The following is a 25,918-nucleotide window of genomic DNA, read 5'->3' on the forward strand; positions in this document are numbered from 1 at the left end:
TTTTAACCTAATTACAGGTCTTGTGACCTTGGCACAACCAACACCTGTTTTCCTTCTTATGCCTGGGTTTCACACAGTATTCATCACCTGCATGACAAAAGCACGTCACACGTAGGGGCAGTTTGTTCCCTCATGCATCTAAGAAATCACACTTGCAACCTAAGAAATTACTAGCATAAGAACACAAGACTATTAACAAGGTGACCCACAAAATCAGACCCCAGTGTTTGTGATGAAGTCAAAGAAGCTTTCAGTCAGGAGAAGAACGCTCAGGAAAAAATAAAAACGTGGCCCTGAAAACTGCATTCAGAAAGATGAAAGTCTCTGAAGGGCTTCACAGCACCCTGAGCATCGTTCAGCTGTGAGATACACACAAGGACTCTTTCCGGCCAGCACATGCAGCTGGATATTGTGTAATAGATACACACACACATACACATATATATATATATATATATGTACATACATATACCAGTATATCTATCACTTTTGCTGTTCTCCTAATTGACCCAGGTCTCACATCCTTTCCTGCTTCCTGGAGTGATGACTTCCACCTCCAGGCCCCACATGACTAAAGCCACTATTTGTATCCTTCCACACTGTACTAACGACCTACGTTTATAGAAAGTCTTCCATTCACAAGCCTCTTAAATTGCTGTACAAGGTCCATAAGGCACAGAAATTATTTACATGCAACTAACAGCACAGGATCCATCTGAAACCACAGCAGGAAGTACATGCTGGAGCCTTAATACCTGAATTAACAACAGTCTTCAGGCCATGCAGCTTCAGCCAGGACTACCACACCTGGCACTACACAAACCACACAACAACAGAAACTACATTCTGAGGGTCATGAGAGTCCCTAATGCACGTAGAGAAGAATTGAGACATGAAGAGCTTAAGCAACTTATTCAAGGTTGTATTAAAAATATAGTTAATTTTACAGGTCCTTAATTTTACAGGAGCTCAATACCTTAATTGTAACGGCAGAGAACATTTAAAAAAAAAAAAAAAAAGAGATACACCAGTTCAGGGTCTACAGGGACAGCTATTTAGCCTTAGTGAAAAAAAATCCCTTACCTCGAGGGAAGCTCCCAACAGACATCATAACCTTTACAAACACTTTGTATGAAGCCATTGCTGACACAACCCCACCAAGTCTGAAGCTGCATCAGCAATGTGTCCACATACATGCTTAGTGCCTCTTGGTGGACAGCACAAGTGTGGCCAGCCAGCTGGTACAGGCTGCAGAGCTCCTCAGGTCCTTGCTGAGTACATCATTAACATCCGGAGCACTTAGCAGATGTTATTAAACATTGCGAACCACTTGACAGATAACATAAATACCATCAAGTGTTTGGCCTACAATACAACATCAGTCAATGCTTGGAAAACGTTGTCAGCCTCTTGGGAAATCCGGCAATGTTTGTAAGCAGTTTGTAAAGCTAAGCGTTGTTCCCTCCAAATGGGGCTGTTTTGTTCTGTGGGGTTTCTTTTGTTTTTGAGAATGACTGCTGCATGCTCTTGGCTTTTCTAAAAAAATGTGGAGGCATCAGGAGAGAAAGATCTGGACTGGGACCACCAGGCTTTGTACCAAAGGAACTGACATCTCAGCACGGCAACCTCTAAAACCTTCATCTTCACATTACAAAAAACTCTGATGTTCACAACAGCACCAAGTTCAGCAGAGTGGAAATGTTTTTTCAAAGCAGCTATAAACACAAAGTTTTCCTGTCTGGCCTGCTTCTTATGCTAGTTAAGTAATACAAACTTACTCCTTCATTCAGAATTTCTTTTTAATCCCAATACGCAAACATTTGAATGTTCTAATTCAAGTTTAACCCCCAGTCTGGGAACATAATCAGAAATAAATTAACGAATTATAAACTAAATTAAGCTACTGATATACTTAGTAATTAGCTTACAGTGAAAACAGATGAATATTGAAATTACTTCTCCAAACTCTGAAGAAGAGTCCCCTTGGGACATCAGTACGTAATATCCAACTGAACTCATCTTCAACTTATGCAGTGCCCTTCTCATTGAGCTATTGGTATTACATTCATGAAGCCCACAATTGCTCTTAAACTCATTATAGAACTCAAAACTGACACACTGTAATAAGGGAACATAATGGTTTATTAATTGTCTTAAAATAAGCTCCCTCTGCCAATAAACCTTCCTGAAGCCAGTTTCCGGAAAGGATGATGAGCAACAGGTTCTCCTAGAAGGATACAACTATGTGCCCAAACACACTTCCTTTGGAAGCCCATCACAAGGTTTCAGCTATTATTTACACTACTGCACTATTCCAGATCACACATACTCAGGGACTGTAGAAATAAGGATGGAAGATCATTCCCGTGCTTAAGAAGCTATAAACTAAAGAAAAGCCCACTGAGCAACTAGGAAAGTAACACTGCCACATACTGACCACTTCTCTACAGCTACTCTCACACTGGCCCTGCTGCCATACTCCTTGCAACCGTCCTGAAGACAGCCTAACTTCTTAGGGCTCTTATTGAGTAATCAGATTTTCAGTTATATATTTGAACTTCAATCAAGAAAGGTATAGAATTGCTTCAGTAATCCCTTGCACTGAGAACAAAAGCTGTACAATGAGGTCTGAGGGCTGTCATAGATACATGTTGGAAGCGTAATTCCACGTATACAACAAAGTACCTTTTCCAGGTCATTTGCCACATAGACACAGCATTCCTTTGTAACTTTGCTCTTGAGCAATCCCAACAGTTCAATAAGGCAAGCTGGATGTTTGCAGGAGTTACTTCAGCCTCTGGAAGAGCACCTATCTCCGGAGCAGAGCAAGGCAGCTGTTTAATAGCATGTCAACACCCATTCAGGGGAGGAAGTGAAGGAAAATACCACATCCACTGAAATTTAATTTGAAAGAATGCACACGTGGTTTAGGAACAGAGCGAGACAGAGTCATTTCAAGAGAAATGCTATGCAAACAACTTCCCCTTCACTGTATACCACCACTCCCATTTTTGAGGGACTGAGTTCAGAGACATAACGGGGCCAAGCTTGTTAGCTGCTGGATGGAGCCCTTCCACAGGAGAGTGTTCAAGACGGGAATCTCATCCAAGTTAGCTCAGAAGCCTTTGAAGTGGGAATGCAGTTTATAGTCCTCTGGTAATTCCTTCCTTGATAGGATGGGGATAAGGCGTTTTGCTGTTGGGCTGTTGGCTTTTTTTTTCCTCTCTGAATGGAAAATGACCACCATTAGAAGAGGGAAGACTGCACCGACCCTGAGTGCAGTTCCTAGCCTCAAGAGGGAGTGAAGGTAATTTGTAGAGATGCATCTTCTTGTGATCAAAATACACTCGTCTAGAGTAAACTTTACTGAAAGGTAAGTACACCAAAAGCTGTGAAAGGCAGAAAGCCTTGCCTTGGGCCCGCAGCACAGAGACAGAAAATGATTTCATTGTTGTCACGGATCTTGCCAATAATACAGAAAAACGTATCAAGCTGGCACTGTCCTTTTCTAAAGAATTTCCTGGGCAATGCAGCTAAAAAATCTTGGCAATAACAATATTAGCACAAGAAATGATATAATTTACACACCTGTTTGATTCCCCAGCAACACTCTTCTTCAAGAAAATCCATCTTATTACTCTCCAGTTCCTCTCTGTTTTCTCCTGCTGTTTGCAAAACAGACTGATTTTTTTTTCAGATGAGTCCAGCAGCTGATCACCCAACACTGCTCTACAGCCAGCTTGCCTCTTTACCCCACACTAAAAGTGAAAGACCTACCACTGCCATGACCAGATACATAGCATTGAATGGAGCTTTTCCCTTTTGTGCCTCACTGTCCTCACCCTCTGTCTCCCTTTCCAATTAAACCATAGGAACTTCAAAGACTCTTCTCCAGCCCAGGTTAACGGATACAGTTCTAGAAGTGTGCTGAGGCCTTTAGGAGCTACAATACCAAAGTCCTTCAGGATTTTTTTTGTTTCCAGACTGCAATCCAGCAAAGCTCTTGTTTGAAAAAATGAAGGATTCCAACCAAGTCTGAACTACAAACTGCCTTGTTAGAAGATTCAGTTCTCTGAAATGCAATGACAAACGATAAATAATCATCTGTAGTAAAAGCCAGGAAATGTGAAGATAGTCTAAAGTTCTTAGCACCACCAGCATTTACTTAACAGGGACATGGGAAGGGACCTTGAGGGCTCCTTTGAGAGATCATGTGGCAATGGGACACAAGCAGCGCTTGCAGACAGCATCTCTCTTTTGTCTGTAGGGCTACACCAGCTCTCAGTTACAGTCAGAAGTAACCAACAGGCATGAAGGTAAAAGGGGAAAAATATGGAAAGAATAAACACACATGGAATGGGGCCTCAGAGGCTCCAGCAGTGTTTCAGAATGTACTGGTCACCACATGAGTATTAGTAAAAGCAGAGAGGATCAAAGAAGCAGAGTCTATCACTGATAAACTGTACTCCAAGCAGGAGAGGCCATTCTTCATTAAGAAGTTGGTAGCCAGTAGGAAAAAACTTCATATAATTGCACTCTTTGAACCACCTACATGCAGCACCAGTAACAGATACCTTTCTGTTCTATGTGCATCTAGAGAAACAATCTTTTTCCTAAGCATGCTCAGTGCCTACTGCAGTTTCTCTTCCCTTCTAATTTTCTTAAATCTATGCTTTGAGACATTCCTTTAATTAATTTACTTATTTTAATTAAAGGAGGAGTGAGAGACTTGGTTAGCAGCAAGTCAATTTTTGGCTAGCATAAGCCATTGTAGCTCTAATTAAAACTAGGTTTCTGGATAGTCTCAGTATTTAAAGACAAAGTAATGAGTGTGCACCAGACCTTGGCACAGAACCCAGTAGAAGACCCCCCCCCCCATTTAAACCAACTAGGGATCAAACCTGTCACTAAGGTTGATTTGGGTAACACTTATATTATAGTAACACAAGTGAACTTTAATTCTGCCTGACAGCAAAGTGTGCAGAAGAAGAGCATAAGCTATAATTTACATGCAAATAACTGGAGTAAAAAGACTGAGAGACCAATGTTAGAAGCTACGCACAACACAGACCCTTATGAGAGATAAGCTTGCTGAAATCAGGCCTCAAGTGATTTCCCAAGGATAAACAATAAATCAAAGTAATTTGATTGTTTCTAATGCAAGTTAATTATTTACAGTTTTCACATCAACTTTAGGCATCCAAATGTATGTATGTAGGCATTATGTTATAAACTTTCATTTTCTGAAGGAAATGTAAATATACGTACACAAAATCATCAAGGCTACAGACTCAAGCACTCAAAACTCAGGAAATGCCAGAATTAAGTTTGCATGGCAAAAGAAAATATTTTTCTCTTAATTTCATTCCCAGAAATGGTGAAACCATTTTTTGTTTAAGCTTTCCAAACAATTCATCTGAAGCAGACATTCAGCATGGAAAGTTTCAGCCCAAACAGTTAAAATTTGGCCAACTTAGATGCCACTGAAAACAGGGTCTTATAATGGGAAATGTGAGGCAAGTTTAATTATAGGCAGCACTACCAGCATCACTTATAATGTATTTAGGATTAAAATTTCATCCTGAATTTGCCTGGTCTGTTTATCTAGAAATACTGTACAGAAGTATTTGAACCTCCTTTCATGTCTCAATTTCTTACAGTGTTTGTAGGTCTGGGGTCTTCAACTCAGTCCAAAGTACAACACAGCTATTTACATCAGTTGTCAGAAAGAGAAGCCATTACTCAAAGCAAAAATCCCAGATGCATGACCAAAAAGAAGCTGCCACAGGTATTCAGAGGGTCTCAATGCCCACCATATCTCAATTCTTCAGCCTTTCAGAAAGTGATGCATTTTTCCTGGAAAAAGTTGATTACAAAATAAAATTAAATTGGTAACAGCTCTGTTGAAATTAGCAGGTCTGATTGATGATGACTGCCTGGAATTTCATTGGGAAATTAGCTAAATTCAAAATAGACTGTTTGCTATGCTGCTGTCCATAGATCTGGCTGGCATTCTGGTATTGCCACTGCAGTGCTCTGTGTTCTCGCTGGCCCAGCTTCCTCTGCAGGCTTCTGCTGCATGCACTCTGCATTCAGCTCTTATTTTTGATGCAGCTAAAATTCAAACATTAGTCTGCAACACTGGACTAATAGCCAAGTACTGAATCACAATCTTCAACGTTTCACTGATGATAAAATAGCACATATGTATATTACAGAATTCTTAAGCTCCAAACACACAGTCAGAACTAAGAAAAATTAAGGACAATACCAGATGTTAACACACTTACTGTTGGGTTTTTTAGTTTTGTTTTCGTTCTTTTAAATCTCAGTCACCTGCTTCCTGTCTAATACTAACCTACCCACCACAGTTACCAAGTCAAACTTTTATATTTGCAAAGAAAATGGCAGAACAACCCCTGAAGTAGAAATTCAGCAGGGTTTGTTTCTATTGTAGCCTAGAGCAGAAGATGGTAGTCCTGTTACCTCATTCCTACTGACTACCAATTTAAAGAATGATTTACAGGAACTCAAATACAGTAGTGAAGGGCTGCAGAAATATTTTTAAGCATTGCAGGATGAATTTCTTTGGTCCAAGTATTAAATTCTGGTTTATTCAAGCTCTAAGAAGAATGAATTCTTAGAGCTGGGAGGGACCTTTAAAGGTCATCTAGTCCAACTCCCTTGCAACGAACAGAGACGTGAACAGCTAGATCATGTTGCCCAAGTCTTGATCCAGCCTTGCCTTGAAAGTTTCCAGGGATGGGGCATCAACCACATCTCTAGGCACCACCCTCACTGTAAAAGACTTTTTCCTTACATCCACATGAAGACATATAAGCATCAGGTTGTGCTTTGTTCTGTTATTAACCAAGATGTGTTAACCGGGAGTGAAGGAGAATGAGCTTTTGCCCAGTGCACTGCCTGAAATCTGCTTCCAGGCTTCTCACCGATTATAAACTTTGTTTAAATTTGGCTAATTCATCTGCCTCTTTCAGGCCTCAGCTTCCTATTTCCACACTGTAAATACCATCACCTCCATCCTCCTGCCCTGCTCAACTTAGACAGCAGGCTTTTCCACGCGAGCACTGTTCCATCCTGCACATTTTGTACTGCCACTTGCACAAGGCAACGTACCTCCGGTGTCTTTATGTTGTCAGTTACATACAGGCAATCCTTCCAGCAAACTTTGCACCCCCTGTCAAATGTTCATATTTTATTTGGTGCTTCTTCACTTCCTCTCTTCTGAGGCAAGCCCCCCAAACGACATTTAATATTCTACTCGGCTAAACACACAGCGGCTTCTTTATTCACGGCAATAATATGCAATATATGGACAGACTGACATAAAGGAAACATGTGAGGCAAGGCATCCACGGTAGGAAAAATAAAGGTGACCCATAAAGTACTCCACCAACTTTCCTAAAGCCTTGACATCTGTAATTTATAAATCATGGAGGTTTGTTCCATGGTGGCTTTGCCAATTTTGCTATGTTGCAGTGAACATCTTAACAAACTCAAGGTGACACAATGGCTTCTTGATGGAGTGTATTTACACAGAATTTCCAACATCAATCTTGCAGCACAAATGGAAGTGGTGTAATAAAGCTGGGAAACAACGATCATGTACAAAAAAACCCCAACAACCTAAGGAAGCAAAGCATCACATGTTATGGTTCTGTTTTTCTGTTTTCTTTTTTTTTTTTTTTTTAAATGATGTTGAAGTTTTAAGCTTTGCATGCCACATTCTTACAAAAAGAACTGAGAAATAACTTCATTTATAGCAGCACATTTCACACTAAACGTAGCAGCACACACTGCAAAAAGCCACTGTGGTCAGTAGCATGCGAACACATCCTACTGGATTCAATTCAACCACAAAAACTTGGTTCAGATTGGTACTTGACACCCAGCTGCTTAGCTGCAGCAGCATATGAGTAGGAGAATCATAGAATCATAGAATCACCAAGGTTGGAAAAGACCTAAAAGATCACCCAGTCCAACCGTTCACCTATTCCCAATAGCTCCTACTAAACCATGTCCCTCAACACAACATCCAGTCTTTCCTTGAACACCCCCAGGGTCGGTGACTCCACCACCTCCCTGGGCATCCATTCCAGTGCCTGACCACCCTTTCTGAAAAGTAATACTTCCTCATGTCCAGTCTGAATCTCCCCTGCCGTAGCTTGAAACCATTCCCCCTGGTCCTATCACTAATGACACAAGAGAAGAGACCGACCCCCAGCTCACTACAGCCTCCCTTCAGGAAGTTATAGAGAGCAATGAGGTCTCCCCTGAGCCTCCTCTTCTCCAGGCTGAACATTCCCAGCTCCTTCAGCCTCTCCTCATCAGCCCTGTGTTCCAGACCCCTCACCAGCTTTGTTGCCCTCCTTTGAACACGTTCCAGGGCCTCAATATCTTTCTTGCAGCGAGGGGCCCAAAACTGGACACAGCACTCGAGGTAAGGCACATAGATGTTCATAGTGAATAAAATTATCTGCTCCATACAATTACAGTATACTTGTGTTTCTCTGGGTTATGAGAATCACTGTGGGCCAATAACAGAAATGCAAGCAATTCCTCCATGCTTTCAGAACCAGTCTGATATATTATTCTGATAAAAGCTGCATTCAATTTGTCTCTAGGCTCAGAGTATTCCACTTCATCTCTATCTATACATTAAATAAGTTGTTCTTAGTAGTTTTCTAGCTTGCACATTTATCTACGAGATCCATACATATGGATCTTCTCTTGTTTGACACAGATGTCTATTACCATCTCTCCTGAAAATCTGGGCCATAAATCCAACTAATCTTGTTTTTATTAAAGAACTCTGGCACATTTGTTGCTCAAGGAACTGCTCTGAAAATTCAAATGGTGACCATTTCTCTCCAGCTATACTCCAGGGATTCTTTTTAAAGGAATGAGACTCAACTTGGTTTTGACATGACTCCATCTGGTGAAGCTGTAGAGTAAGGAGAAGACGCTACAGAAATGAGCTACGTGCTCTGTTCAGAGTCAAGGATATCTATCAGCTGGGGCACCAGAATTTTCAGGCCTCCTGAAAATGCAAGATGAGAAAGAAAAATCTGTGCATGCTGATACATAAAGTGCTGCCTTGCTGGACGGTGAAGCAACACAGTTTTCCTTCAATAGCCTGCAGTCAGTTGTGCACTCTAAGCATTTATTCAGACACTCTAGTAATAAAAAACAATTTATCTTCCTGATTCTAGATATACAGTAAACACTTGGCAAGTCTTCTTGCATGCCAAGACACTATAAAGCCACATGAAGACAAATCATTTAGCAGATTCTACAGACTGGTCACAGAACACCATTTCACTGGAGAAATTGTGCTATTTTAGAGGATTTCAACTAACTGCCTTAGAAATTAACTAGCAGCCATTTCACTTTCACTTAGATGTGTGAAAATACAGATTTATTCAGACTTCTCTTTTATCAAATACACAGTGGGGAATCAAAGTCTTTGTTCAAGACAATAAATCAAATTTCCAGAGCAATGTTTTAATGAAACTGATGAGATACTCCTACCATCACATTTCTGAGAGATGCAACATCACATAGCAATAAAGGGTTTGAGGAACAGCACAAGGACAGGTTATAAACTTGACAGTAATCCTGAACTACTATGTACTAGCAGGGCATCTAGAATAAACCAGACTAATTCCTGGAAGATGAAGATATACAAGAAACTGTCAAAGCTGCATCTTTTCCTCTAGAAATAGCTAGGATGCCTGCCAGCACTGCGAGGCATGAGGGGTATTAGAGCAGTGCCCCTTCTAAGCACAACTCTTGACTCCGTTGTCCGTTTCTGTTAGAGAAGAGCAGCCTTCACCCTGTGGTCCCTGAACCACAGAGGCTTGTGCTGCAGCATGGTTTCAGGGGAACTCTGTAAATGGTGAGGAACTTGGGAACACAAACGTAAACTCACATCTGCCAGCAATTACACTCACTGAAACACAAAAAAAATTCTGCTTATTTGTATTAAGCTGTAAATGCAACACAGCATTTGCTTTCAAACATAAAGATAAGCCTGCCACTATCTAAGCTGAACACTGTGGCTTACCATCAAAAACCAGATGTGCCAGCAACCGTGTTCCTATTTCCAAACTTTAATCTGGTTGCATATAAATCAGTATTGTTTGCTATCAAAACTTCAAGATTTATTAGTTCAATAAAAGAGATCCACTCTTAAAAACTAATATACTTTTTCATAACTGTATTCCTATACACGTACTCTAACACCTGAGAAATCTTCTAAGCCTAACAAGCATAGCCCCCAGGAAAAAAAAAAAAAATAAATCAACATCTAAAGCACAAAGAGAAGAAAGTGCCAATACAGTAAGAAAAAAATGAATAGTTCTTATAAGGTCCCTGTGCCACTGCCATCAGCAGTAATGGGATGGTATTTCAAGGAAAACTCAATACCTCGCAACTCTGAAGAAAGCTGAGGTAGCAGCCAGAACCTGTAAACCACCAGAGCAAAGAGAAGAACAACAAATCTCTGCACAGCATATCAAAGGAGGATGTTGGCAAGATGGCAGGAGAGGTTGAACCTCCCAGTGTTAAACTACGTTTGTGGCTGTTTGACAGAAGGCAGCAAAAGGGCAAACAAAATGGCATCTGACATGGAAGTGCTTCAGAAGTAAAGGTGTATAATTGAATTCCTCTATGGAATTCCTCTATGCAAAATTCATCAACACTTGTGGAACAATGATAAGGCCAAACAATGGATATGAGCACAGTGAGGTGGTGCATTTTAGCAAGGAACAGTGCCAGCTCAGATTCAATTTGCCACCAACCAGAATGCCCAGATGCCTTTTAGCAAGGATGCTCTCCAGCCTACCTCCCACAGACAGCACACAGAGTCAGGGTCACCCCATCCCTGGCACAGAGCCCAGCTCTTGCTCTTCTTTATGCAGATGAGGAACATCCCCATGTTCGTCCAGATCTCAGAACAAGGTCTCTACCCTCAACAGAGTCAACACTCCTCCCAGCTTAGCATCACCCACAAATTCACTTCATACAACTGCCAGATCTTTATTGGAATCAACAGTGAAAACATTCCAGAGAAAGGACCTTAAAATCTTAAAAGGACCTGCAACAAGTAGGACAATGTCAGGCCATAGCCTCCCCTCACCCAACACAGCCATGTTTTGGTTGTCATGGGACATTCTTAGGGTCCCACTGCCATGGCCTTATGATGTCCTGAGCCACCTCCCTGCTGACGGCTATAGAAACAGGGACCCTGACAACAGAACACCAGTCGCTGACCAACTTCTGTCGAGGAAGCACGCATCTGACACACAGAGCTCAACAGACAGATCCTTCCCTCCCACTGTAGGAACTTCCAAGGAGGACAATGAATCCTCCTCCAGCAAAGAAGCGGAGGCTTCTGGGGAGCAGCAGTGAGCCCAAGCCAATGGACGTAGACCCCCCAAACAGCAATGCTGAGCCTGTGAAGGTGGACCTACCTCCAGAGAACAAACCAAAGGAGGTGGATCCATCTCCATCAAGCACAGGCAAGCACTATAACATCATGATATGCTTGCCTGGAGACATCACTAAATCTGTTTGTGCCACAGCAGGGCTCTCCATTTCCATCTCGGCATTGAAGTCACCATCTGCCAGAGAGCCCCTAGGACAGCTGCTGCTCTCCGGAACCCCTCCTTCCACATCCCCCATCCTTATCCTTCCCCAAAACCTCTCACCTCTTCTTCACTGAGGTCTCAAGAAAAAGGCACCTAAGACTACAATATGATAATAGCAAGGTGGAAAAGTCTTTGGCTACAGCAAATGAGAAGGAGCCCAAATGGAGCAGCCACAGATAAAGAAATAAAGGGAAAAAGCTGCTTACCTTTGGAAGGCCTCAGGTAGGCAGCGATCTCCAACAAGACCCACACCACCACTGACAACCCTTAAATAGGGTCCCCTCTGGACCTCAGGTCTCAGTGCTGGGGAGGGGCTCAGGCAACTGAGGAACCCCTGAGTCCTCACTAAGACCAGCAATAGCTGCCAATGGGGTACAGTGACCTCCTAGCTGCACAAAAACAAGGCACAAATCCCACTAATTCTGCTCTGAAAGTAAAGGGGTTGCTCCAAAAGTAATGCTGCCTATTTGATTATATTGGCTCAAGAGATTAAAGGCAAATGTTGGTGGGATGGCAGCAGAGGCTGAACTATCCCATGTATCCCATTACACCCTTCTGCTGTACAACAGGCAGCAGCAGAGGGGAAGGCTGGCAAAATGGCCACTGAGCTGGAAGTGTTCATGAACTCCTCCCTGCAGAAAAAAATGGCAGTCATTGGCAGTCACTATCACTTGCTGAACATTGATGGAGACCAAACAGTGAATATGAGCATAGCTGTGTGTTTCATCAGTGGTGACAATGCATCACCTGTGCAGGTGTAGCCTTTGAGGAGCGCAGCTTGCAGCCTCCTATTCATCACTGGTAAGACTGCACAGCTACTGGTGGTGACTGTGTTGAAGAAGCATGCTTTGTAGCTGAGAATTTGCCCTATGAAATAGTATTTTGCCTTTTGTGTCTGCTGCTATTTCCCTGGAAATAAATCGGAGGCATTACTTCTGGAGCAGCCTACACGTTATCACTCATGAAGAATACAGCAAGCAGCTGTTTACTATATATCCCAGTGGATTTGTGTCCTTCATCACCACATCCTGAACTCCTTCTGAATCACCCTCTTCAATTTCTAGCTCCTGGAAACTGGAGTGACCTCAAGGAACCTGTTAAAATCATTTATAGTCACACTGATTGAACTGCAATACCTATTTAAGCCTCTGCTTCCCCAAACTATCGTCTATAGCTCAGAAAGTCACACTTCCACAGAGTCTGGATCAGTCTGGAGGCTGTCAAGGACTGATAACAGTGCTGCGATAATGAAACAATCTCACAACAGCTAGAACAGCCATGCTATCCCAAAATGCCAGCTAGTAAGCCACAGCTGTATAGCTGGTGGTTACAGAAATGGCTTTTAAATGGTTTGAACAACATTGAAAATGTCACCGTTAGGAAGACTGTAGATTCCTCCTGGAAATATTTTTAATATGTCCTCCCATACAGGGAGGCATTTAATTTTGGGCTTGTTTCCCTGCAGAAACAAGGCTTATGCAACCACAAAGTCTGCATTCCTACCCAGCAACCTTTGTTATTCATTACTGCAGCTCTGTGAGATTTATCTGAAACTGGCAGTCCTGTAAAAGTCATGAGAGCACATGACAGTAGGAGATTACCTTCGAGACTTAAAAGATGAACTCACACTGAAGCCTTCTTTAAATACCTCTCGTAGTTCACTCTGACACCAAAGATCCCAGCTGCTGCAAAGAAATCCCTGAGAACTCAGTTTTGTTCCTCGTGTAGCACAGTTAACAACTGGTGCTGCAAATAAGGGCAGACGAGGCAGTCCCATCTTTTGCGCTCTCCTTCAGCTTAGCAAAAGTCAGTTGTACAGCAGTAGCCAGTGGGCATGGCCAGTTTTGTGGCAGCCAAATAATGCAAGCACTCAGACAAGATACTGAGCACAATTGCAGAAGTACTAAAAATATTCAACTTTCAACATAAGATAATGTATTTGTGCCCAAACAACATAGCATGGATTATCCTGTTTTTAATGACTCCTACTAGATGAGTGTTTTCCTCAGTAAAGGTTACTGGTAACTTTGGTCATATAAACTCCTTAATTCCCTAGGAAGCATCCACACTGGTAACAGAGGGAGGATGGATGAAGAACTCCATGCTGCTTCCCTCTCCAGGCAGCATTCAAGGGAAGACTAAACCATACACATGATCCATAGCAACACTCAGAGCTGGTATGTGACAGTGTGGTAAATTAGAAGCACATGTGCAAAGGGAGAAGTGTAATGCAATTGGCATGCTTGAGGCGTGATTAAAGCAAGACATTGACTGGAAGATTGAATTACGAGAGTGTCAAATTCGGACAAGGGATGAAGGCAGCAAAGCAGGCATAGTTGGCAACATGGGGAAGAGAAACATTACATCAGCAAAGATTAAATAAAATTGCAGGTTTTGTTGACACCACAGAACCTACTTGCATTAAATAAAAATTGAGGGGGGAAAAAAAAAAAAACAAAAACATGAAGAAGTGGTAATTGACAGCAGTTGAAACACCTGAGGTCCAAAGAGGACATTGTTTTATATGAAAAGAATGTCAGCAGGGCCAGAAAGGAGAAGGAAAAAAACCCAAGACTTCAAAAGCGCATATTCCTTAAGCAGAAGCCTGTAGAGCATTCTGGGTGTCCTTCTTGAAAGGAAGCCAAACACAGCCAGCAATAAAAACCTTTGTGAACATGCACACGTCAGGAAGCAGGGTAAACACACACGATTGCTCTATGGCCAATATCACATTAACATCAGCGCAAAGGAAGCAGCAACTGCTATAAAATAAAACAGGAAAGTGCCTCTCTCTGAGAGGAAACAGAAACACAAAGATGAAGCAAATGGCCTTTCTATAACCAGAATGCTACCAAAATGTCTACTCACATGCTTTGCAACCAACCTTTCTGCCCTTTGCTTCCAAACCACTTCCAAATTAGTGAATAGCTCCTTCATTTCACTGAATGCTGGCTTGCATATTAATCTTTGACTGAGCACAGGCTGCATGTACATCCTTCCCATGCTTTAGCAGTTTCAAGACCATATCCCAAAATCTCTATTATTCATCTCTTGGGGAAGTAAGAAGATGTGGTGAGAGGGAAATCCTTCAGCTATTAGCTACCAATGTACAGATAAGTAGATATGGAGAGTAACGTAGTGTCAGTTATCAAAAGAGCACCAAAGCAGCCAGCCCAAGGCCTCAGAGGGGCAACCTAATGATAGCAATTCCTCCAGCACTCAGAATTCTCCCCTCCCAAAGAAAAGGTTTCTGAAAGCTCTGTTGCTGCATTAACCAAGTTATCTAGCTGACTGCAAACTCAGACAAGGTGCTGCCAGTGATGAATGTGACATGAGACCATACAGCCACACAAAGCTTAAAGGCAGTAGAAATAGCTCAAAAATCCCTACGGTAAATAAATGTTAAATATCCTATGCAGAATATCTACATCAACATGTAGGATAACCCACTCACACACACATAGTTAACTATTGATTTTTTATTAATTTGAGATCAGTAGATTAGCTACGTGCAAACTGTAATACCAGAAAGCTAAACATTCAGTGTTAGTTCTTTTTTAAAGGTACTGAGATACCTTAAAAAAAAAGAGTCTTGGTTTCAAAGAGCAAAATAGAAAGCTATCTTCCAAAGCAAAGTAATTCACCTTTAAAATTCAACTATTTCAGTTGCCTTCCTTCAAATTACAACAATCAGCTCAACTCTGTGTAAATACACAGAAGCTGTATAACCAGGACTATGTGTAGAAATATCAAGTGTAAAAGCCATGTCATATGAACCTGAACTGACAAAAAGAGGAAATCCCAAACTTGCCTGCTTACTGACAAAAGCTATTGGTGGCAAAAGAAAAATGGGGGGAAAAAGCAACAAGAATTACTCAACACATTACAAAGTCCAAAAAGCTAATTTATAATAATGCTAACTGATCCCAGCTATCATACTAGCTTGCGGCAAGAGGCAGGAGATGACAAGCAGTTTATAAACAGAGGCAAAGGACATGGATAGGCACTTATTCACCTTAGCTATTAACTCAGCCACTAGGCTGTGTACCAGCTAGTGTACCAACCCCCAGCTGGACAAAGCCTATGAAATGTCACCTGCTTTCTCCACACCGTAACCCTTCACAACCTTGTTTCTAATCTGTCTGCAGTGCGATCTGAACTATCCACAATGCTCTCAGACCCTGCAATCTCAGAGTACTTGAACACAGAAAAGCATTTTAAGTTGAAATGTATTCGTTTTGATCACATTTGTCCTCCAGGAAGAGTTGTATTTGTGTATAGCTTCATTTCCTCATTGAATACTCCGCAAAAGCTATTTATTGTCTCATGCAGTTTCTGCAGTGAACATTATCTCTTTAGTGCTACCATGAACCACGGATCTCTGTGGTTTTTCCTGCCAAAAAACATTATTTTGACATACCCTTAGATTAGTCATACATAACAGCCCTACAAATCAATCATCTTTTCTACTACTGATGTCAAGGTATTACTATTTGCTAATGTCATGCTATTACACTTAATCATTAGATTACTTCATTGTTAACTTACTTCCCCAAGCAGTTTACAGATCTTCAGCAAGAAATCTCAGTGTTGAAACGTGTTCTCCCATGAACACTGATTGCTCGTGCTGATCAGACTGGAGAGGCAAATCATTTTTTTTTTAACCATTGCATTTCAGCAGTGCCAGCTCACAGTCTGACAATTCTCAGCCACCCCAAGCCACTGTTTCAACGTGGAGAGATGAATGAAGTTGATTTCAGAATTCAGATCTAGACAAGAAGCCTTCTGAAGAAGGAACAAGTGGTGACTTACAAGAGCTGTAACAGGAATATATGAGCACATAGGGTTAAACAAGCTCTTTTTTTTAACATATAATTCATTTCCAAATATAAACAGTAACAACAACAAAAATTAGAGTCCATCTGCACCTGTACATTTTCCTCTAAAAAAAAAAAATATGTAGAATTGAGGAGGAGGTGTTCAGAAAACACAAGCAGCAAGCAAGTGAATAGGGGAGAAACTTGAGCGTCTTGTTCCTTTTTCACAGTATCTTACACCAGAAAAAAAAAAGCAGACAACCACTTAACACGCTTGCTTTCCTTCACATACATCTTTTTACTTTTTTTTCCCCTCTCACTCTTTTTAATAAGTATTTTAAGTAGTTCTCTTCTAACCTGGTCATCTTTCCATCTGGGAACTCAAAATCCTGACAAAAGCCACGGAAATGATTCACTCATCACTCCCTTCAGCACCCTATCTCACAAAGGAGACAAACTGGAGAGCCACTTTGGGGACCTGCAAATGATAGCCCCTACCCAAGATGGGTCTTGGGAAGCATCTGTGCTTCCCATAAATAAAGCATCACAGGCTAAATTATAAAGAGATGAGGATCTGAAAAAAAGAAAAAAAGAGGCTGCAGAAAATGTTCCTGTAGAACACAACTTGAGCAGATCAGCAGCTTTTCTGAGCATTCTGTTCTGTTTGACAGTAGATAATATGAAAAGAAATGTCAGAATCTAGTCATCCCACAATGCTCCCAGAGTTATTAGAGCATCTGCAAGGTGATGACCAGTATGTACACGGCAGCTGTACACAAAGCCATTTGCTGCTGCTAAGGAGATCTTACCTTTGCAGTGCTCAAACTGTCACTCGGGTAACCTCAGCAACTCCCCAGGCACTTGCACTTGTTTACACTGCCTTTAAAAACTGAAATAAAATAAAAGAAATTAAAAAAAAAAAAAAAAAAAAGTCAGGAAGGAAGGAATCACAAATTGCTTGTCATGAGCAAAGAAAGGAATGATCTGTAAGTCAATATCTATACCCAAAAGGCCTAGCAAGATTCTATAAATCTCCCATAGGAATAATTAAATAAAGCCTAACCCTGTAGAAATGAGCCCAATGCTGGTATCACACAGCCCACGGCACCACTGACATCCAACTTACTCAACACAGCTGTGCTGCCTTGGGGGCCAGTTCTCCTCGCCTTGAGAGGTTTTGGTTTTATTTGGTTTTAAAACCTCAGTCCAGGTTACTCAGTCCTGCACTTAGAGCATCCTTTGAATGGTTCTAAAGGTGGCACAGCAGACAATGCCAGCAATCAGCTGTTAATCTGACAAAAAAACTACATGATCTCAGCATAGCTCTTGGTCTTGGTCTGCAGTCTGCGGACAGATTTAGGAAGTGCTGGGGGCAATGGGCTTGCCTTTTCTGTTGCTCTGGGGCTGTGGTATGGAAATTGATGAGTCCCAGGGACATCAAGGAAGAGAAATCCGACAAAGGCACTGAGTCCTTCAGTACTATCTACAGAATATACTCAGAATCTTCTATTGATATTGATTATTCTAGCAGGCTACTCTCATGCACATGCAGCAATCTTTAAGGGTTTCTTATTCTGCTGCTCCTAAAAGCACCTGAACTGTTGATTCCAGAAGAAAGCCTTGTGAGTTCATGTACTTTGTGCAAGCCAACCTTGAAAGACTGAATCTCAAATGAAGAAAAACAACACCAACAGAAAAAAACTAGTGCCACAAAATAAGCTATTTAAAATTAATGCATAATTCTGAAAAACATATAAACAGTGTAATTAACTGATTTAAAATCAGTTCAAACCAATTTGCCTTACTGTCTGGTCCCAGCCAGTGCCTTTTTATCCCCTCCTTACTAGATAGTACTTCACACACTGTAATCAAAGTGTTGAAGTGTGCCTTCTTCTTTCACCCACCCAAGAGGCCATACATCAGACACAATTAAGTTCTATTCTGCCCCTCAGTTCTTTTTCAACAAAAACACTGGCATGAATGCCTCTTGGTATTCACACATCTCTAGACAAACCCTGGCAGCAACCAACCCAGCATGCTGCCTCTACCCTCCAATGCAAATTTGCCCTGTGAACACTATTACAGTCAAACAGCAATATCCTCAGCTGGCAATTAACGTATACACTCTGAAATCATACTTGCTTACATTGATGACATAGCCTAATTAGCACAGAAGCCACAGACTAACACACTGTTGTCAGCTGAGTTGGAACAGTTTAAGAAATGTATAGCCTCAGGCTGTCTGTTACCACACTTCCAGGGGCGGTTATGCTGGCCAACTTTCATTCCACCGAAACAGCACCAGTCTTCAAAGAAAACACAAAGCTGGGATTAATAATCCTCATCAGGCTACAAGGACAGCGTTCAGCCCTGCATTTCCTCCTAGCTGCTAGAAGGATGCTCCCATATTTTGCAATAGTTGTAGACAGCCCACACCCACCACTGTTCAACAGCAAAGAAGCAATTCTCGTCAAAGGCTTCCTAAAGTAGTTGAGGGGAGAATGTTCTCAGCCCTTGAAAGAAAGCACAGGTGACCCACAGTTATCCCAGCCTCCCGTGCTACAGTTGTTCTGGGCGAGTTTCTTTTTGTTTTAGGTCTAAACAAACAAGAGAGCAACATGCTTCAAGCAAGACTGTGGAGGCACATTGTTTCAGGCCAATCCAGACCATCCAGACTCTTATCTTTGGTTGCCCAAAGATGTTGTGGGTGCCCCATCCCTGGAGGTGCCCAAGGCCAGGCTGGATGATATTCTGGGCAGCCTGATCTGGTGGGGGGATGGGGAGACACCCAGCTCAGGGCAGGGGGGTGGGGCTGTGTGAGCTTTATTGTCCTTTCTGACCTGAGCCAGTCTCTGATTCTATACAACGTGATATTCTGTATATATTGACAGTAGCAATAGTTGCTCCAATAATGAAAATAACAGAGAGGCTAGGGAAGACCTCTTCCACTCTCACATCTTTTGTTGACTCCTGTTAAGGAACTCAAAGGAAACAGCTAACTCAAAGGCCACACGGGTGTCAGAGACTTCCATTTTCCTTCACAAATTGATCAGTACATGCCATAATGCAAGAGTAGCAGATCTTACAGTAAGATAATGCTCACCAGAGGCCACAACTCACAGCTGGGGCAGCCCAAGACAGCTTCTACACCATACCAGAGTAAAACTGGCTCTAAAAAAAAAGTGCTCCTTTGTCATTCATGTTAAAATAACGAGGTGAAGCTGGGGGAATTAAGCAATTCACTTAACACTGCTGCCCTGGACAGAGACTTTTCCCCTCCCACCCGTCCCCAGGCAATGGCATCCAGGTGCAAGAAGCCCCACGCTGAGGTGGTGTGAGAGCCTATTGTTGCCTGGGTTGGCTTGCACCTGGCCAGCGTTTGGGCTGAGCTGATAATTAAGCAAATTGAGATCAATTAACCACAGGTGGAGGTTCCCCTCCGGAGGGAGCTGCTAATCCTCAGAAACAAGGAGTGCATCCCAAATGAGCCCCTGCTCTTGAAGGTCAAGTAACAAAAACAATACGGTGCTGTGCGCTTGGACAGCAGAGTGACAAAAATGGCCTGAAGTTCTCCCTGTTGGGGCTGATTTCTCCTCAGATGTGTGGAACTTGGGCAGCACCTGCTCTGCTGCCAGGAGGGGCCCAGCAGCAGCTCCACGTGGAGCAGTGAGGGTTCCTGGCCTCTGCCATGGCCCAGAAACCAGCTGGCATGCAAATACTGCTGCTGTCCCACCCTCTGACATTCAGACTTCTGCCCTCCTCCCTTGTTTGGTAGTCAGTCTCACGTTCACAAAAACTCTCACTAGAACGAAGGAAAGATCATGATTTGGTATGAGATGCTAACTATTGATACGTGATTGTTAGGTGACCCCAAAACACATGGTTGCATAATTCGTTTTCCTTCTTTCGCCTATGTTTTGCCTTTGCACCTCTGTTTTCCTCAAGCCCCTGTCCCTCTACAGCCGCAGAGACCATTTTGGTGGATAAGGAATTAGGGGGAAGGTGTCAGCCAGAGGCTGTGGTCAGCAGCACTGCTCTGCCCCTCTGAGTGCCCTCCTGCAGAACTGCGTTCACAGGAAAGATGTGGAGCTCTTGAGAGGGTCCAGAGCAGGGCCACGAGAACGGTCAGAGGGCTGGAACACCTCTGCTATGAAGACAGGCTGAGGAAGCTAGGGGTGCTCAGCCTGGAGGAAAGAAGGCTCCGGGGAGACCTTGTTGTGGCCTTGCAGTGTTTAAAGGAAGATTATAAACAGGAGGGAAAACGGGTAGAGGTAGGTAGAGGTCAAGGGGGAAAGGTTTTAAATTGAAGGAAGGGAGATTTAGATAAGATGCTGGGGGAAGCTTTTCACTGAGAGGGTGGTGAAGTGCTGGGACAGGGTGCCCAGAGAGACTGTGGGTGCCCAGGCCCTGGAGGTGTTCAAGGCCAGGTTGGATGGGGCCCTGGGCAACCTCACCTAATGCTTGATTTTGTGGCTGGCAACTCTGCCCGATGCAAGGATTGGAACTCAATGATCTTCGAAGTCCCTTCCAACCCAACTTATTCTGAGATGATTCCATCATTCCTTTTCCCTCACACCCTCCCTCCTGGCTTTGCAGCTGAGAGGAATGTAGTTCCTCTGTTGTTCAGAGGAGGGCAAAGATATTTTTTTATCCTTCCTTTTGACCCCTCCTATCCCTCAATTCCTCTTAGTTCCTCAGGAGGTGAAACAGAACACTGCCTGCTTTCCCCAGCACCCAGATGTCTGTTTTGCTTGAAGAAGAAAGCAGGAAAGATATCCAACCCAAACAGAGATTTCCCCCTGACAGGCAAGAACAGAGTGTGACAACTGATGTGTTTTGTCTTCATGCAAATCCAGAAGGTTTATGAATAAGCTGTAAAAGCTGGCAATGCTGGAAGGAATTAGTATCATAGAAGGTCCTGTAGTCAGAGGAGTTTCAGACTTACAAAGACAAGGACAAAGAATCTCAAGGGAAGACAAATTCATCCCAGTTGCACTTGTGCTGCTGTGAACTGAGAGTAGTTTTCAGTGCTGTAGTTTTCTGTACCTGAAACATGAAGTACATCTGGTTTGCCATGGTGTAACATGAGACTGAACTTTGAATTTTTATGAACACAGAGAAACAGCTGCAGAAGTTAAAATGCACATTAATCCCCTCTGTAAAGTATTTGGCTCAAAAAGGAGTATATAAACTCACAAGCTTTGTGCATCATTTCTCATATATGCTATTCAGGTCTGTTGCTTCTCAGCACACACAGTGCAATAACACATTCAGCCACATATGTAACATTAGATTTAACAAAAGGATTTAGTTTGAACTACTTCAGACATTTACATCAATCCCACCTGACAAGCAGGTGGCCCTTCAACATACCTGCAGTTTATTTGTCATCGAAATAACCTAGGAGGTCCAAAATGACAAATCAGGGTAACATCACAGCATTGAATCACATTGGGAAGAAAAATAGACCTTATTTGTGAAAAAATTCTTCATTGCCAGTCTTAAAAATCGTGGTCATAATCATGCTTTTCAGGCTGTCAATAAGCACAGAAAAACAGGCTCCAGGGCAAGACAGTATTCAGAGCAAGAATTAATAGGACAAGCTTGGCTGAAATTAAGAATAGGCTGAGGGGATGACAAACTGTTGAGGTACCCTCCATAGTGATATAACATTAAATACTGCCAGTAAAGCAGTTGCTGCTCAGATCAACAAAAAAGTATTTTTTGTAAAGGGGAGACTCGTCTCAAAAGAACAGAAAACGTGTCTGATTTCATTTTGAAAGAACAGAATGCAGAGAATTTGAATGTAGCCTGCATCAGGCTTTAAGGTACTATGTGATAAAGATTGTTATTATATTTACAGGGTCCAGTGATGCAATCCTTAATTACATTGAAAGATACTTCATTCCTTAAATAAAACCCTGGAGTTCGGCGGATCTGTTCATGTGAAGTTGTATTCAGGTGAAGAGCTACAGTATACTTTGAGTGCTCTTTGCTTCTTCTTTTTCTTCATATAATATGAGAGCTCCTAAATGGTTTTCCAAAGAAGCCAGAGAGAACATTGTTTGCCTGTTCCTTTTTCATCTGTGAGAAGTGCATTACTGCCCTTGACGTCATTACCAAAGTCTGTGCTTTAGCCCTGAGACTGGTGCAGTCAGATTTACTGTTTAAATTATTTTGGGCTACCTTCAGCTTTGTCTAAGCTGACATCTTGTATAATACCCTTGTTCTGGCCTCTCCATCCAGGGTACTGTGTAGGAAAACTGGTTATCAAGTCTTTTATTGAATTCTTGGCTTTTTAAGTGTTAGAAAATATCAAAATAGCATCTCCAGACAGCAAACATACAAGGTCAGAACTGTGACATATATCGAGTGACACAAAAATAGGTTTAGGTGCTTGGGAATGAGCTTGCTTTGGGCAACTGATTCACATGAATATTACTGAACATGAATGAAAATCACTCTAGAGGATCTAGAACAAGAAGCTGAGTGAAATCTACCACTTGATTTAGTTATTTTTTAAAATACCTTTCATTGGCATGAACTTCTATTTAATGATGCAGTGGCTGCAAAGTGACCAGATCACAGCTACAATGTGAGGAAATAAGCAGAAATTTAAGTCATTAGCCAAACAACCTGCAGTTCTGATACGTTGTTCCCTTTGTCAGCGTATTCAGGACACCAGGCACTCCAGTGAAGCCCCCAGTACTGTCCCTTCTGGAGCTGCGTACCAGTGCTCGGGTGGCTGTGCTATACGTGGTGGTTCAGAATGTGAAATGAGACAAGTTGCTTTCCTCTAGTATAGTGAGCTCCAGCAGCATTGTAAGGAGACACTTTTCAAGGCACACAGAAGGGGCCAGATATCATAGTTCTACTGACTGACCACAAGTATTTAAGCAACAAACTCTTCCTTTGCACTTTAAGGGAGCATAAAGGAGCACTAAACTCCCCTAGTAATTCATCTAGCTGAAAATAATAAAGCTATTTTACAAATGAACACCAGAGCATTCTCAAAGTCATTGATAAGAGCTCTCCATCTGGAACATTCATTGGAAAATATCCACAACCACAGACAAAAGCCTTTTAAGCCTCGTATTTATGGTGAGATAGAAAAAGCCCACGTTGCTATCAGACCCCACAGGGATCCCCGACGGACAGCCATCCGATGGCTTCCAGCTCTTTGTGAAGTTGTCTCCTGCAAGACTTGCTAAAGCGTTTCTGCAGTCGTGAGCGCAGGCTGCAGGAAGCTAATCCTTGTCATCACCTTTGTGACTCACCTTGCAGTTTCAATTGGACGAGTTATTCCTCACATCTCCTCTTCAGAAAAATAAACCGCCGTGTTGAGTTGTTAGCGCAGAATGGTTGCCACGTTCCAGCCCGGGCAGCTGTGTTACAGTGGTGAGTCATCAAATTGAATGTACAGGCACAATGGATAAATTTACAGAGAAGCCTACGCCTTATTTATTTCACCGGAGTTAAATATCCAAACCGTTTACGTTCTGCTGGAAGTCCTAATCAATGTTCTAATTAGCTTTGATAAGCTTTAGGAAATCCCTCCAGCTGTGTGCTACGTGCTGCAGAAACTTCAGTTCTGAAAAACCATCAGTTGTTGAGCAATCATGCTAACTGCCACATCGCTTGCTGTGTCAGTGTGCTTTGGAACAGGGGAAGAACTGTAGATATAAAATTTTGGTTTGATCTCCTAGCAATGAAAATGTTCAGAATAAATGTGATGAAATGTTGTGTTTTATTGTTTGTTTGTTTCACATTACTATCTGCCTGTTCTGAGCCATAAAGCAATCTGGGACAGAGCCAAAAGCTTTTATTGCTAGTGGCCTTGTTTGCTTTTACAAGCCAAAAACTCCAGGAAAAGGAGTCACTACTGGAACCCATATCCACACAGGCTGCCTTGCTGATTTCAAGTGAGATAGATACACAAATGTCACTGAGTGCATAACCTGAACTGTGGTAAAGCTGAGAAGCAATTTGTTCTTCATCTTCAAGACTAGATTATATTCTATTGTATTTTTCACATTTTCTTTCTTCCCTCTTCAGTGTTCACATCAACTATTTTTCAGTTATGGTCCCCAAACCAACTAATGAGCAAGGAGCTGAACACATTGCATCAGAAGATATTGATGTAATAATCATGCAATATAAGCCTATGAGAAAAGAGAGCAGCTGGCAAAATAAATAAGGAAATGAACTCTCAGTGTAAAATAACTGGTATTGGCATTCAAACTGAAAATCATAGCATGTCAAGGACCAAGAGGAATCCTCATAAGACAGGCTGATTACTTCCTCGTTGAACAGCCTCAGATTTATATTGCTGAATCTGTTCTGATGATTTCTGAAAACGTAAGTCATCTTGTCCAGCCCCTCCTGTATCCATGTTAGAACACAATTTCCCCATGATTTCAGGTCTGCAAAGCTATTTCAAATGTCTCCTGTAAATAAAGAGTTTATCTACTGCACCCAAAGTCAGACGCCGTGGAGGTTGGGACAGATTTTTCTTCAGCTGCCTGATACAGATTGCTGCATCCTATTGTGTCACATCAAGTGCATCCTGTGTGCATAATGCTTGTCTGCTAAAGAAAGTATCCTCTGAGACGCACTCTGAGGTAGAGGCTTTAGCCCTTTTTATGAGCCATCCAGCATTCGTAAGTTACTGCTCCATCTGACACACCAAACAGCCCTCTGCTCCCTCATCACCTCATTGCCAGAGACATCTTTTGTCCATATAAAACAGGAAAAATATAAAACGAAAATAAAATGAATTCTCATTGGGAAATATGAGCAGCGTATACCTCACCCTGCTACAACACTGATGAGTGTCAGAATTTTTCTTTCTGTTTCTAACTCCAGTAAGATCCCAAACTCACACAGACTACTGTTCAACTGGAAAGAAGAGACAGCCACATTTGAGATTAATACATGCTTTCACTCTAAAACTCAAGATCTCAATTTGGATCTCATCTCAAAAGTCTCTGCCTGGAAGATGACAAGTCTTTCCCTTTCCTTCTCTTCCCAGAGAATCCAGAGAGGGGGCAGGAAAATAAAAATAAAAAAGAACTATTTTTCATCAGAGCAAGGCTCTGGGCAGCCTGGCCTTGTTTTTGGCAACCCTGCACATAGCAGGGGGGTTTTAACTAGATGATCATTGTGGTACTTTTCAACCCAGGCCATTCTATGATTCTATGATTGTAAGATCTGTCCTTACACTCTGCAGTTGAAGAATTTAATTAGTTCTAAGTCTATGTAACCTACAAACAGCTCCATCAGCTCTCTATTTAGTTACACATTATCTTCACTGACAACAAAATCGATGAATTGGATGAAGACCATCTCCTGGAATTGATTTTCCATTTTCCGTGCCATCTTATCGAGTAGCAATGATATCCTCTTCAGCTTTTCCAAACTCCTGAATAA

The 25,918-nt window shown here is 42.1% G+C and overlaps 1 long non-coding RNA gene across 1 annotated transcript; it reads right to left on the bottom strand.

Moving 5' to 3' along the window:
* Positions 1 to 7,317: 7,317 nt before the first annotated feature.
* Positions 7,318 to 17,826, bottom strand: LOC128081586 (uncharacterized). Its single transcript, XR_008207273.1, has 3 exons — positions 17,616 to 17,826; positions 17,299 to 17,378; positions 7,318 to 7,647 (listed from the first exon to the last, which is right to left on the bottom strand). It is a non-coding gene; the product is annotated as an uncharacterized LOC128081586 (long non-coding RNA).
* Positions 17,827 to 25,918: the final 8,092 nt, after the last annotated feature.

Source organism: Tympanuchus pallidicinctus, unplaced genomic scaffold (genome assembly GCF_026119805.1).
Source record: "Tympanuchus pallidicinctus isolate F22 unplaced genomic scaffold, pur_lepc_1.0 scaffold21, whole genome shotgun sequence".
In the NCBI taxonomy this organism is placed as follows: Eukaryota; Metazoa; Chordata; class Aves; order Galliformes; family Phasianidae; genus Tympanuchus; species Tympanuchus pallidicinctus.